Source organism: Paroedura picta, chromosome 9, assembly GCF_049243985.1.
Source record: "Paroedura picta isolate Pp20150507F chromosome 9, Ppicta_v3.0, whole genome shotgun sequence".
Classification (NCBI taxonomy): Eukaryota; Metazoa; Chordata; class Lepidosauria; order Squamata; family Gekkonidae; genus Paroedura; species Paroedura picta.
In genome coordinates this window covers 11,648,257-11,662,267 of record NC_135377.1, presented here as the reverse complement: position 1 = coordinate 11,662,267, position 14,011 = coordinate 11,648,257, and positions in this window count along the sequence as shown.

The window sequence follows — 14,011 nt, the reverse complement described above, 5'->3', positions numbered from 1 at the left end:
GGGTTATGGAAATTGGGTTAGTTGCACGAACTTGTCTTGCCTTGTTGTGATTCTTGTCTTGCCTTGTTGTCTTGCCTTGTTGTGATTGGTGTATTCTTGTCTTGTCTTGTTGTGATTGGTGTATTGTGTTTTATTGTTCTTGTTACTGTTTTTAGGGGATTGATTTTATGTGACCCGCCTTGAGCCTCCGGGGGGAGGTGGGATATAAATTAAAGGATGATGATGATGATGATGATAATTTAGAGTCAGGAGGATCTCTTCCTCTAATGTGAAAATGAATAAGACAGTTTCCATGGTTGGTGCTGACAGCCCAGAACCTCGGCTTTTCACTGCTAATTAAGCCCTGACATCCCCACCCCCCTCCGGCTCAGCAGCAGAAGTGGGACGTCCTTTGCTTGGCAGGAAATGCATTTGCAGGCCTTCAATTGTTAACATGTGTGATAATTGTAGATTTATTCAAATGCAAGGAGAAGCAGAGAGAAGCCAGAGACTTCTGGAGTCCCAGGCTCCTGTCTGAAGCTCTGTTCGGCTCTGCTGAATACTAACAGAGTTTGCCCTGTGTATTTCAATGTGCGATGGGAACGCAAACCATCCCTAGCAGGGGGGGGGGGCACCCTTGGTTCCCTGCAGCTCCCTTTGTGCAAGGAGAGTTCGGCTTGAAATTTCAGTGGCGGTAAAGCCATACAGTTATGTTGCAGAAGGATCAGTAAGCATCTATTAGATTGGAAGGAACCTCAGAGGCCATCTGATCCCACACATGATAGTAGCTGGATGGTTCAGATTCCCCCCTCCCAAAAAATGAAGATGAGAAAAGTTTTTGTTCAGTGGACAGAGTTTTGTTTTCGATGGCTCGGGCATTTGGGTCCTGTACAAAAGAGAGGGCCATTCTCCACAGCGTCACTCCATTCTAAATCCATTGCTTGCAATGTGTTTTGGCTGGAGTAACCTTGGCATAGGATTACACCATTATATCTGTTACCCACCTTCCAGGTGTACCAAGACTATCCTCTTGGAGGTTATATCAAGAGGTGGCACACTGGGAGAGCTGACCTCAATGGACAATTGAAGAACCTGGGTCCTTTGTATAAGAAGGACAGTTTGGGGGTCACTGAATATACCCTTAGATTGGGTCAGTCTAAAGGAGAACCGTTTGATTCAGATAACTTCAGAGGAATAGGCAAGTAACACGAGATGGCAATAGGAAATCATTCAACAAAAAAAAAGGCAGAGCTGGATTTCTTTTATCATCAGGTACTTTGCAAGAGTTTAGCCCTGGGTATCTCCTGGAATTTGTCCATCTATCATTCAGTGGCCTCCACGAGATGACCTGACCTTGTTCTTTCTCCTCCACCTCATCTTTCAGTGGTGAGGGGGATGCTGGGGAAGGGGGTGGCAGAGGGGAGAAGGAAGAATAATGGAAAAGCTGGAACTCCCAAGACTCCTGCTGTTTTACAAAACGCATCATATGGTCCATATTTGTAGCAGCCGCTGCCTTTTCCTTCCTGTCCTACATCCCTCTGCCTTCCGTCACGGCTTGTCCTGCCTTGTCTGTCTTGTGCCGCTCAGATCTGGGACGCATCATTGCCAAGTCATTTGCAAAATGCCATCTGTCTCTATGATGTCATCTGAACATGGGCTCTTGGAAATGGTGGACTGGCCTTTCATAATAACAGTGGCATCATGGATTAAGTCTAGAGGTCTGCAGAAGGAGACAGACAGGCTAAAGCTCTCTTCCTGGACCAGTGACTACTTCTGACCAAATCGATCTTCAGAAAGTTACCATATGACTCTAAGCAGAGAGCCAGCGTGGTGTGCCGGTTAAGAGCAGTGGCTTCTAATCTGATGAGCCGGGTTTGATTCTCCGCTCCTCCACATGCAGCCACCTGGGTGACCCTGGGCTTGTCACAGCCCTGATAGTGCTGTTCTGACTGAGCAGTCCCGAGAGCTCTCTCGGACTCATATACCTTACAGGATATCTGTTGTGGGGAGAGGAAAGGGAAGGCGACTGTAAGCCCCTTTGAGACTCCTTCAGGGGTATAAGAACCAGTTCTTCTTTTTCGAAGGAGACAATGCTAATCAGGACTGAACTGTCAGTCTCATGCCAAAAAATATAATCGGGGAACAGACTGAAAACTTAGTGAGCATATCTACCCATGCCTCAGCCCTGATAGCTCAGGCTAGCTTGATCGCATAAGAACTTGAAAATTAAGCCGGGTTGTCCCTGGTTTGTATTTGGATTGGGGCCCACCAAGGGGAGCTATGCAGAAGGAGGCCTTGACCTGGATTGCCTACACGAGCCCAATCCTGATAAATCCTGGAAGCTAAACAGGCTTAACCTTGGGAAGTATTTGGGTGGGAGACATCCAAGAATGCCAGGGCCCTGGCCCAGAGGCAGCCAATGGCAAACCATCTCTGCATGTCTCTTGCCTTGAAAACCTTATAGGGTCACCATAAGACAGCTATGACTTGATGGCTGTTGCCATAGGTTGGATGCATCTGTCTGTTTGTGTGTTTGTGTGTCATCCACCCACCCACCCACCCAGACTTATGGTTGAGGCCAGTACAAAAAGCACATAAACAGGACATCTCTAGGTCTCTCCTGTTCCTCGCTCGCTGCTTACTTCTCTCCCTTTCTTGACCAGAAGGAATAATACATTTAAGACAATTGTCTGTTTGAACTGATCTATAGCTGATCCAAATGGTTTTAACATTTTATCAACTGGGATTTTGTATCCATGGTTTTAATTGTGCTGTATATTAATTGATGTAAACTCCTGGCTCGGTAGGGGAGGTCTATAAATATAAATAATAAATAAAATAAATCATCTCTCTATGTCTCTATCCCAGGGGTGGTCAAACTGCGGCCCTCCAGATGTCCATGCACTACAATTCCCATGAGCCCCTGCCCCTGCCATCTGGAGGGCCGCAGTTTGACTACCCCTGCTCTATCCTCTCTCTCCCTCTCTAAATTTAAATATCTGTCTTTCTGTGAGCATTCGTTTCCTGATCTAGCCATATATGTTTAGCTCCATCGTCAAATGTTCTGTATCAGTCCAGGGGTGGTGGTGGTTGTGGTGGAACAAGGAACGAAATGGACCCAGAAGACTGAGTCGAAATGTCAGGCGAACAGGGCCTAATTGTGATGGGAGCTCACGGACTTGTCAAACAACCACCAAAAGAAGTGAGCGACACCCGGAAGCAATTTGGGTGTCTGTGCCATAACGCGGCACTGCGATTTTTCTCATCTGGCTTTGGAGTTCAGAGGAGTGGAGGAGGGAGAACCAACAGGCTGACTTGTGCTCTTTAACACTGGAGACCCAGAAGGGCCCAAGCAGATGTTGTTGGCTTATTCGAGATGAATACATGTGGGGCTGTGGTTTCTCTTAAGTGTTTGCTAATATCTACCACATTGTACAGTCAAACATCCTTTCTCAGCGGAGCTGAAAGTTCATAATGCAACACAGATGATTCCGTCATCGGCTGGACCCTTTTTCTCTCTTTTGGGGTTGTCTGAAATTGGACCTCCTCTCCCCCGCATTATATAAAAACCCTTTAAAATGCCAATCATTTAGTTCTGATCACAGTTTTTTCAAGCATAAGAGCCTCACTGGATCTGGCCAAAGGTGCCTCTAGTCCAGCCTCCTGTCTCCTGTTGTAGTGGAAAGCCTGAAGGCTACATCCTTCACTGGCTGGCAACTCCGAGGTATGCTGCCTCGGAACGTGGAAGTTCCATTAGGACATTGTTGCTAATAGCGGTGGATGAAGGTGATTTTCATAACTTTGTTTAATCCCCTTTTAAAGTCATCACAGCTAGGGGTTGCCACTGCTTCCTGGGTCAGCAAATTCCATACCCGAATTACATATTAGCGCCTTCTTTTGCTCTGAATCTACAGCCAATCAATTCCAGAGGGTAATCCTAAATCCTGTTTATTATTTATTTAGAAAACTGATATGCTGCCTCTCCAGATAACGGCTCCAGATAGATCAAAATTAATAAAACTAAACCAAAGACAACTTCTAAAAGAACAGCCCCCCCCATTAAAAATGATATTTGGTGAGAAACTTCCCTCTATCCACTTTCTCCCCACCATTCATAATTTTAAAAACGTTAATGATTTCTCCCTTCATCCAGCTTCTTCCATATCCCAAAACTTTCCCTCATAAACATGGTGATCCAACCTCTTGATTGAAGCAGACTAGGGGTATACATAACAGAATTCCCATGATGAGAATATACGCAAAAAATATTGGTTTCCCTGAATGATATTAGCAACTTCTGATCCTGGAGAGATTTAAACTGAAGCCACAAGGGGAAGGAGATGTCCAATGTAGGGGTTGCAATGCAGGAAAGCAAATAGCAATGGCTCACCTGGGAGGTAAAGGTAAAGGTAAAGGTAAAGGTATCCCCTGTGCAAGCACCGAGTCATGTCTGACCCTTGGGGTGACGCCCTCCAGCGTTTTCATGGCAGACTCAATATGGGGTGGTTTGCCAGTGCCTTCCCCAGTCATTACCGTTTACCCCCCAGCAAGCTGGGTACTCATTTTACCGACCTCGGAAGGATGGAAGGCTGAGTCAACCTTGAGCCGGCTGCTGGGATTGAACTCCCAGCCTCATGGGCAAAGCTTTCAGACGGCTGCCTTACCACTCTGCGCCACAAGAGGCTCTATTCACCTGGGAAGGACAGCTCAAAAGGAAGCAAGGGTAAGAGGCTTCAGGGGCCTATATACCAACACCTCAAGCATGGACAATAAAACGGAAAACCTTGAGCTTCTCATGCAGACAGAGAGATATGATTTAATAAGCATTACAGAGATTTGGTGGGATGAACCCCATGACTGGAACGCAGTAGTGGATGGATGAGTTGTTCAAAAAGAACAGAAAAAGTCAAAGAGGACTTTTTAAAAAAATGTTAATTTGTTATCTTAAATATGCACCAGTCAAGAATACGTCTTTTATAAAGGTTTGTGGTAACCAAATGGATAAATCTCATCACAGGCCTTCACATTCCAAAATATAATAAACCATAACCAATATTTGTTAAATGAATCAGACTTGGGCAAAGCCATCTGGGCATTGCTTCTCTTGTTCTTACAATCATTGGCAATCCTACGGTGTTTGTATTTTGAGGCTGACTCACAATTTTGAATGTCTTCTATATTACAATAATTTATTGTTGTCATTGGATGCTTATTTTGGAGGAGGGGAATGGTTAAACAATTACTCCAGAGTTAACTGTTCATTTCCCTCGTTATTTATTGTTGTTTCTGTGGTTGGGGAAAGCTCTTTTGGATCGTCTGCTGTAAAACTATGATAAAGTGTGGGAAAGATATAAGCTATGAGTTCGTCATGTTTGGCTGTACAAACACTTCCTGAAAGGACAGTTGGTGACAGGACTCTCCTGCTGTGATTGGCTAGTGAAAGGGAGGAGGAGCCCAGGGAGGTGGAGCTATGAGAAGAGTGACGGTAACAAAGGCGGACACAAGGTTTCTCTCCAACCATGCTGTAAACTAGAAATCCATTTCCTATGGAGGAGGGTCTCTGAATGAAGGAAAATTGCCAGTCCATCAACGTCTAGTTTATTATAGTTGCCAGGGCGGCCTCTCGTCTAACTTTTGAACAGCTGTCTTCAAGCAAACATTTGAGAAGGCCAGATGTGTTATCTTGGCTTGCGTTAAACTAAGACAAGAAGACATCTGTGGCCATATTACATCATGGGCGTGGATTAAACTCATATTTCCTCTGCAAAGAGAGCAACTTCCAGACAGGCCTGTCAAGAAGGGATTCCTCCTCCACCCCAGTCTATCAATTGAGACAGAAATCAAGCTGTCAGTTTTGGCAACAAGTAGATTTTACAATTGTGTGCATTCTCTAGCATGTATCATCATCATCATGTTCATGTTTATACACTGCCCTGCCTAGGGGCTCAGGGCGGTTTACAACAACAATAAGAACAAACACAAGGACATTACCCTTAAATATTAAATAATCTGTTCCAGTTAATATTTCTGGTAAGGCCTTGGAGGAGGAGTGTGTCTCATGTCTCAGCGCTTAACACCCACTCAGGGTGGCTGTCCCACCCCTGAGTCCCGCCTCCTCCAACCAGCTTGCTTGTCTGTCCAGAAGCCATCCAATCACTTTCCATCCCCCACCCTTGACCACCCCCTCCTCCTTCCACTTCCCTCTGAGGCTTGGAGGCTGCAGATCCCTGCCGCATGAGAGCTGCCACTGACGGTGAGTTCCCTAACAGCTGCCTGCCACCTTTCCAGGTCCTGGGGTGAGAGGGAAGCCATCCACAGAGTTCTTCCACTCTCCCCCCCCCCTGCCAATCTAACACCCATTGTATTCCTGAATGCGATGGGCCTGACCCCTAGTTAATAATAAAACCATAAAAACATTAACAGCAACCATCTCAATCAAAGCATTAAAAGCATCAACCCATCTCGGTACAGCAGTGTTATCTCCAGTTGTCGTCCAGCTGCAGCATTTGTTGTGGGGGTTTCCCAGAGGGCCATTTGAGGGACAATGCTCTTTGCTAAGCTTGCTTGGTTTTACTCTTTTTTTGAAGTCAAGTGTCGGCTGACTTCTGGGGCAGCCCCACAGGGGTGTCAAGGCCAAAGCCACTGAGAGGTGGTTGGCCGTTGCTTGTGTGTCACAACCCTGGGACCCCCTTAGGTGGTCTCCCATGCAAATACTAGCCAGGGTTGGCCCTGCTTAGTCAAAAGTTTTACAGAAAACCAGGTACACAACATCAACTGAGTTTCTATAATCTAGTAATCCCTCCCTCCCTCCCTCCCTCCTTCCTTCCTTCCTTAGTTAATAGAGGCTTACAATGATTAAAAGCATTTCCAGTTCAAACCAGAATAAAATAACAAACCCCAACGCTCTCCTTCCCTCTCCACTTAAAAGATGCCTGCCATTCCAACCCTGGAAACAAACAATCAAGGCTTGCTGTATCTCCTGCAGATCTCCAAGAAGCCGCCCCCCCTGCTGAGGAAGTCCATTCCCTAGAGGCAGAGCTCCAATGGAGAAGGCCTGGGCTCTGGTCCAGACCAGTGACTCTTTAAAGTATTGCTTTGACCCCCTGACCACTGGCAGGGGGTGGAGGGGCCGGGTTGCTAGATCCAGTTGGAGAAGCTCTTAGAGATTTGAGGATGGAGCCTGAGGAAGACAAGGGTACAATGCCATTGAGTCTACCCTTCAGAACATCCATTTTCTGCAGGAGAAACAATCTCTGTTGCCTGGAGATGATCTCTAATCACAGGGGGATCCCCAGGCACCACCTGGAGGCTGGCATCCCTATAGCCAACAAATGGTTGCAGGAAGACCATAGAGGGATGTAGGAAAGGAGAGGCTGGCGATTGCTGGTTCCATTAAAAGCAGTCAACAGAAGCAGAAACTTCTTCCTCACCCATCGAAACATTTTCACCAGCACTGCCTGACGGCCAGCGTCTGTTTGAGCAGCTGTGATTTATCAGTTTTATAAAAAGCAGAACAGAGTAGTGGGGTCCTTAAGCAAGTGGGGGGGGGGTACAACCAGGATGCCCCTGCTTCTTGGGGTCACCTGCCTCACTTTAAACAGGGGGCTGTTAGGATGATCCTACAGTGCAGGCAGGAGCATTTTCAGCCAATGGCAGACAGAAGATCCTTGGGTGAAGTTTTTTTTTTTAAGTAACCGAAGCCGAGAGAAATTGCAGGCCCCGGGGTCAGAGAGGAGGAAGCTGCATCTGTTTAGGCAATATATGTTGCCTGAGAGAGCGCTGAATATTAAAATATATTCATTCTGTAGTCCCTCGTGATTCCGAAACGGCTGAGGAGAAAAGCAAATTTTCAGGACTCCGGTTTTGCCCAGGGAGAGTTTTGCATTTGCTAAAAACCAGAATCCCTTTCGAGACGTTAACCTTTCCTGACATGGGCTTCTCCTGTGCCTGGAGTTGGAAAGAAAACTTCTGGTGTATAATTGCCTCATTAGCCATGCTACGAATTGGAACCAGCAGAAGCGGATTGTCAACAGCTTGGCTTGAAACGTTATGTTAATTTTTTTTCCCCTGCTCTACTCTGACTTTCAGATTTCCCCCGCCCCGCAACATAGAAAGGCTTTGTTTCTGAGGCACACTGAACCAGTTGACTGCCACCAGCTTCCTCTCTTGCCTTCACCAAATTAACATATAGAAAGGAATGGTTCTTGTCGGAGTGAGTGACTCGGCATGCCTGGACAGCAGGGGGCGCTATATCACTCCAAGTGTGCATAGGTGTTATCGCCTTGAAGGGGAGGCCTCTCTTTGTCTTAACATGGGAGCTCTCTTACCCCTCCTTTTTTGCTTTTGTCATCTCACTCTCTTTCTGTCCACATGGCCTTCCATGAAGACACATATCTCTAAAGGTCTCTCCGGTCAATCCAGTATTCTCATACTGATGCCATGGCTCATACTGATGCCATTTGTGATAGGGAAATTACTCTTTAGATTAGGCTTCTTTTATCCTCCTTTGACTGCAACCTGAATGTGAACTGAATCAACTTCAATAAATACGTTGATTTCCTTTTTTGCAATATACTTCTTGGGAGATTTTTTTTTTACTGCACTCAGTATCCTGAGTGTGCAGAGCTCTACTATAGTAACCAAATCTAATAATTTTATGGCTCCATCTCTGGGATATATGCCTCAGTTTCCCAACCGAAAAAAACATACCATTATGCAGGGAATATTTGTCCTCTACCAATAAATTGGGACATCTCCTTTGAAAGGGTCAACATGTTGTACAGAAATTTCCTATGTATTACATTCAGTACTGTCAAAGGAGGTTTAAATTCTTAATAAAGAGCTTTCCTGCACACCCAACTTCCTCCAGTTTTTCTTGGCAGTCAACCCATAAGCATTGGAATCAGTCTGGGCAGGGCTGTTCTTCTGCCCTCCCTGTTCATTTTGGTTTATTTTCTTCCACATGTGCCTATAATAATTAGGATTTTCAAGAGAGGGTGGTGTTGTCATTAGGGTTGCCAACTCTGGGTTGGGAAATACCTGGAAATTTTGAAGATGGAGTTGGGACTGGGCAGAATTTGGAACAGAGAGGGACCTCAGTGGAGTATAATGCTATAGAGTCCATCCTCCAAAGTGGCCATTTTCTCCAGGGGAACTGATCTCTGTCACCAGGAGATGAGCTAAATTTCCAGGGGATCTCCAGGTCCTACCTGGAGACTGACATCCCTAGTGGTCATTGGTGGCATCACCACCTTAGTTTTTTTTTTAAAGGCCCTTAACTATCAAATTATCGATGTAGTGTTGTAACGATAGTTTAAGCAGGTTCTGTGAATTCCTCACTTTTGTTTTTAAAAGTAAGTCTCTAGCCTTTCTCCTGGCAGAAATAGAAGGGAAAGGACCAGTTTTAAAAAAAAAAATGGCTGGGAGAAGAGGGAATTGTGTGGTGATGAGGACAATACACTCATTGATGAGCAGGCTGGAGGGCCGCTGAAGTGGGTGGCGAAAAGGAAACCAATGCAAACAAGAGGAGTGAGAAAAATGCTGGCTCAAAATCAGCTTCCCAAAAAAGATCGAGGTAAAAGCGGTTTCCAGAGAACTGGGAAAACCCCTGAGAAATAAGCCAAAAATACCAAAGTGAAAACTAAAGGCACAAAAATCCATGCCGAAATCAAGAGATAGTTCAAAGCAGTATGAGTTCAGAACCAATGGGAAAAAGCCCAGCGGAAATCCCCAAAGCTACTCATAGCATTCAGTTTCCTTTCAGAGTTTCACTTCCTCCCATCTTCAGTCATGTCTATCTAGGGATGCTGCAAAGTTCGTGGAAAACACTTTCAGCAAGGGAACATTTGGTGCTTTGAGAGCCACAATCAGCCATGACCTGAGATTCAGGTCTCCTACTCTTACCACTATCTGACTTGAACAGTTGCTAGACAGCTTGGCAGCTGTCCAGCAACTGATGGCAGAGGACCTCCTTGGTGGCAGCAACTGATGGTGGAGGACCTCCTTGGCGGCTGTGCGGCAACTGATGGCAGAGGACCTCCTTGGTGGCTGTGCAGTAACTAATGGCGCAGGACCTCCTTGGTGGCTGTGTGGTAACTGATGGCGGAGGACCTCCTTGCTGGCATCAACTGATGGCAGAGGACCTCCTTGTTGGCTATGCGGTAACTGATGGTGCAGGACCTCCTTGGTGGCTGTGTGGTAACTGATGGTGGAAGACCTCCTTGGTGGCTGTGTGGCAACTGATGGCGCAGGACCTCCTTGGTGGCTGTGTGGTAACTGATGGTGGAGGACCTCCTTGCTCACATCAACTGATGGCAGAGGACTTCCTTGTTGGCTATGCGGTAACTGATGGCAGAGGACCTCCTTGTTGGCTGTGGGCTAACTGATGGCAGAGGACCTCCTTGGTGGCTGAGTGGCAACTGATGGTGCAGGACCTACTTTCCTTCAGCCTTGAGGTGGCTTTTGCATCTGTGCAGGAGAAATAAATTCTGCCACGAGGTCATGGATGATCAGGCCAGGTAATTCAATTATGTACTGTGACTCCCACAAGGTTGTGCAAAAATATGCTTGCATAAAATAGCCCTGATATCTCAGATTTAAACATGGAATGGCAGGACTTAAATATATATATATATATATATATATATATATATATATATATATATATGTATGTATGTATGTATGTATGTATGTATGTATGTATGTATGTATGTATGTATGTATGTATGTATGTATATATATATATATATATATATATACACATATATACACACACACACACACACACATATATATATATATATATATATATATACATATACATATACATATACATATACATATACATATACATATACATATACATATACATATACATATACATATACATATACATATACATATATATATATATATATATATATATATATTTATATTTATATTTATATTTATATTTATATTTATATTTATATTTATATTTATATTTATATTTATATTTATATTTATATTTATATTTATATATATTTATATATATTTATATGCTTGGTAGGTAAACAGCATGAAGCAGCAGCTGGTCTGTGAGGGAAGGGGAAAGCACCACTCTCTTCTGGCTGTGTGGGAATACTGCCAGTTACGCCTCCTAAGCTGCTTAGGAGCTGTTCAGGAACAGAACTGCTCAACAGAAAACTGGCTTACTGCTTATAACTCATGACCAGCTCTTGTTCTTCTTCCAGATTACAGAGATCAGTTCCCCTGGAGAAAATGGGTGCTTTGAAAGGCAGATTCCCTGACACTGTATGCCACTGAGGTCCTTATCTCCTCTAGATTCCAGCCCCAAATCTTTAGGAGTTTTCCACTTAGAGCTGGCAACACTACATCCCCAGCTTATGCCAACGTCAAGGGGACCTGGCAACCCTAAGCAAGCCCCACACATGAGGGAGCCACCCTGCTGCCAAATGCTTGTGGGTTGCCACTGCCATGATGCAGATGCAATGTGCCCCCAGAACCCAGAAGCCCACGCCCATGCAAGATTCTTTGGGGGCATCACCACAAGCTGCCCCCCTCCCATGTAGCAAGAGAAGCTGGTTCTTATACACTTTTCTCCACTGTGAGGAATCTCAAAGCGATTTACAGTTGCCTTCCTCTCCACAGAACAGGCTCCCCTGGAGCTGGTGGAGCTGAGAGAACTCTGAGAAAAACTGGGACTGGCCCAAGGTCACGCAGCAGGCCTCATGTCAAGGAGTGGGGAATCAAACCCAGTTCTCCAGATTAGAGGCCACCACTCTTAACTGCTACACCATGTTGGCTGGTGGGTATGGTCTGGGGGAAGATATGGCCACTGTAGGAGAGAAGGGCCTCTTCCTCCTTCCTTCCTCCCTCTCAGGAAGGGGGGCAGAATGAGAGCGGGGCTCTTCTAATCTCCCAGGCCACACCTGCGAGCGAACGGGCAAATTCGGGGAGAGGGGGAAAGGGAGGAGTGAATTAGAAATATGGATGGCAGTTTCTAGTCAAGGGAAAGAAAAGTCCGTTTTGAGGAGGAAAGTGGTTTTTGGGGTTTTTTAAAATGTCAGGATATAATTTACTGTTCTAACAACCAGCCAGCCCATATCTCGGTTTGCCATCAATCAATGAAAGAAACTTGCGCGCCAAATCGGAAGTGGATTCGTTTAAGCATCGGCTGGCTGAAATCCCAGCGTGCAAACGGAAGATAATATAAAAGATGAAAGCGGCGGAGGACGTCGGGTCCAAAGTGAAAGCTTTGCTAACGTAAACAAACTGGAATTTTAAAGTTTTCTTTTTTTTAAACCCTACACGAAGAGAACTGGGAAAGACTTTGGTTACATGGAAACGTTCCAAGATTAATCACATATAGTTCTCATGGTGAGGTAGTTTTACATATCGGAACTGCCCAAAATGTGTTTCAGCTGGATGCGTGCACCTACAAAGCCCGGCTGGATCAGACCAGTGAACGGTCTACAGGGGTAGTCAAACTACGGCCCTCCAGATGCCCATGGACTACAATTCCCATGAGCCCCTGCCAGCAAATGCTGGCAGGGGCTCATGGGAATTGTAGTCCATGGACATCTGGAGGGCCGCAGTTTGACTACCCCTGGCACAGCAGGCTAACTCACAGTAGCCAGCCGATTCCTAAGGCTTTCCTCTGACGTTGCCTCTTGGCACGGGGATTTTGAGTTTAATTGCTTCTGAACATGAAGAATCTCTTTAATCACCGTAACTGGTAGATACTGACATTCCTGTTCTCCATGAATCTGTCGAATCTCCTTTTAAAACTATCTAGGGCTCCTACCCTCCAGGAGGGACCTGGGATCCCTCAAAATTACAGCTCATCTCCAAACTACAGAGATCAGCACTCCAGGAGTAACACCTACCCAAGAACTTCGCCCAAAGGAGAAAATCAAGGTGCTGCTTCAAGACGAAGATAGGCAAATAACTCTCTGCACAGCTAAATTTTGCACTGCCACCATGGAATTGCGTACTATGTACGTGGATCCGAAAATGTCTAGCTGATCCAATTTCAAAAGTACAAGGAGCCAATTGTCACCGGTAACTTAAAGTATGTTTTAAATATTGAATCTAACATCTTAAGGTTCCTACGATGTCAGACCTTTAAAAATTTTTTATAATATTACTATGGTTTTCTCTCTTTTTTAATTATTTTAGTTTTTAATGACATGTATTTGAATTTTGGTCTGAATAACCGTAAATATACATTGATTGATTAATGGAATGATTGAGCGCTACAGGAGAAAACTGATGTTTTGGAGGATGCTCTCTATAGAATTGTACCCCTCTGAAGGCCCTGTTCTCCCCAAGCTCCATCCCCAAATGCCCAGGTGTTTCCCAGCCCAGATCTGTCAGCCCCACCCCGCTGTAGACCCCTGGTCAGTCACTACTCTCTGGCAGCGAATTCCACTTTTTAATGACTTGGATGTGAAAAGTAGCTTTTCCTTTTGTCTATCCATCATGCCCTTAAGTTTTAAAATTTTGGGGAAGGTAGAAAAAGTTCTCTTTGTCCACTGTCTCTAGGGTTGCTGAGTCCATTGGACCAGCTGGTGTGGGAAGGGGTGGGAATGTACTGGGAAGGGGGGGGGGAAGAAGCAGGAAGGAAACATGGCATTGCTACCTCATCTGGAAGTAACATTGGGGACATTGGGAGGGGGGACGACGGGATACTGGTTTGTGATCAACAACTGAACAAACTGCCCGCCACCCGAATTTATATACAGTTGCAGGGTTTCCTCCAAAACCTGTGATTGGCCCTCAGGGGAACCCCCTGAATGGACAAAGACAGCAACCAACAGGCAGTTCATGGCAGTTCACAGAATAAAACAATAAAACAATAGAATTCCAATCTAAAACCCCCATGTAAGCCGCTTTGAGGTTCCTTCAGGTAGTGAAAAGTGGGGTATAAAAGCCAGCTGCTTTCTTCTTCATCATCTCTGTAGTCTGGAGATGAGCTATAACAGCGGGGGATCCCCAGGCCCTACCTGGAGCCTGGCATCCCTACTCCCCT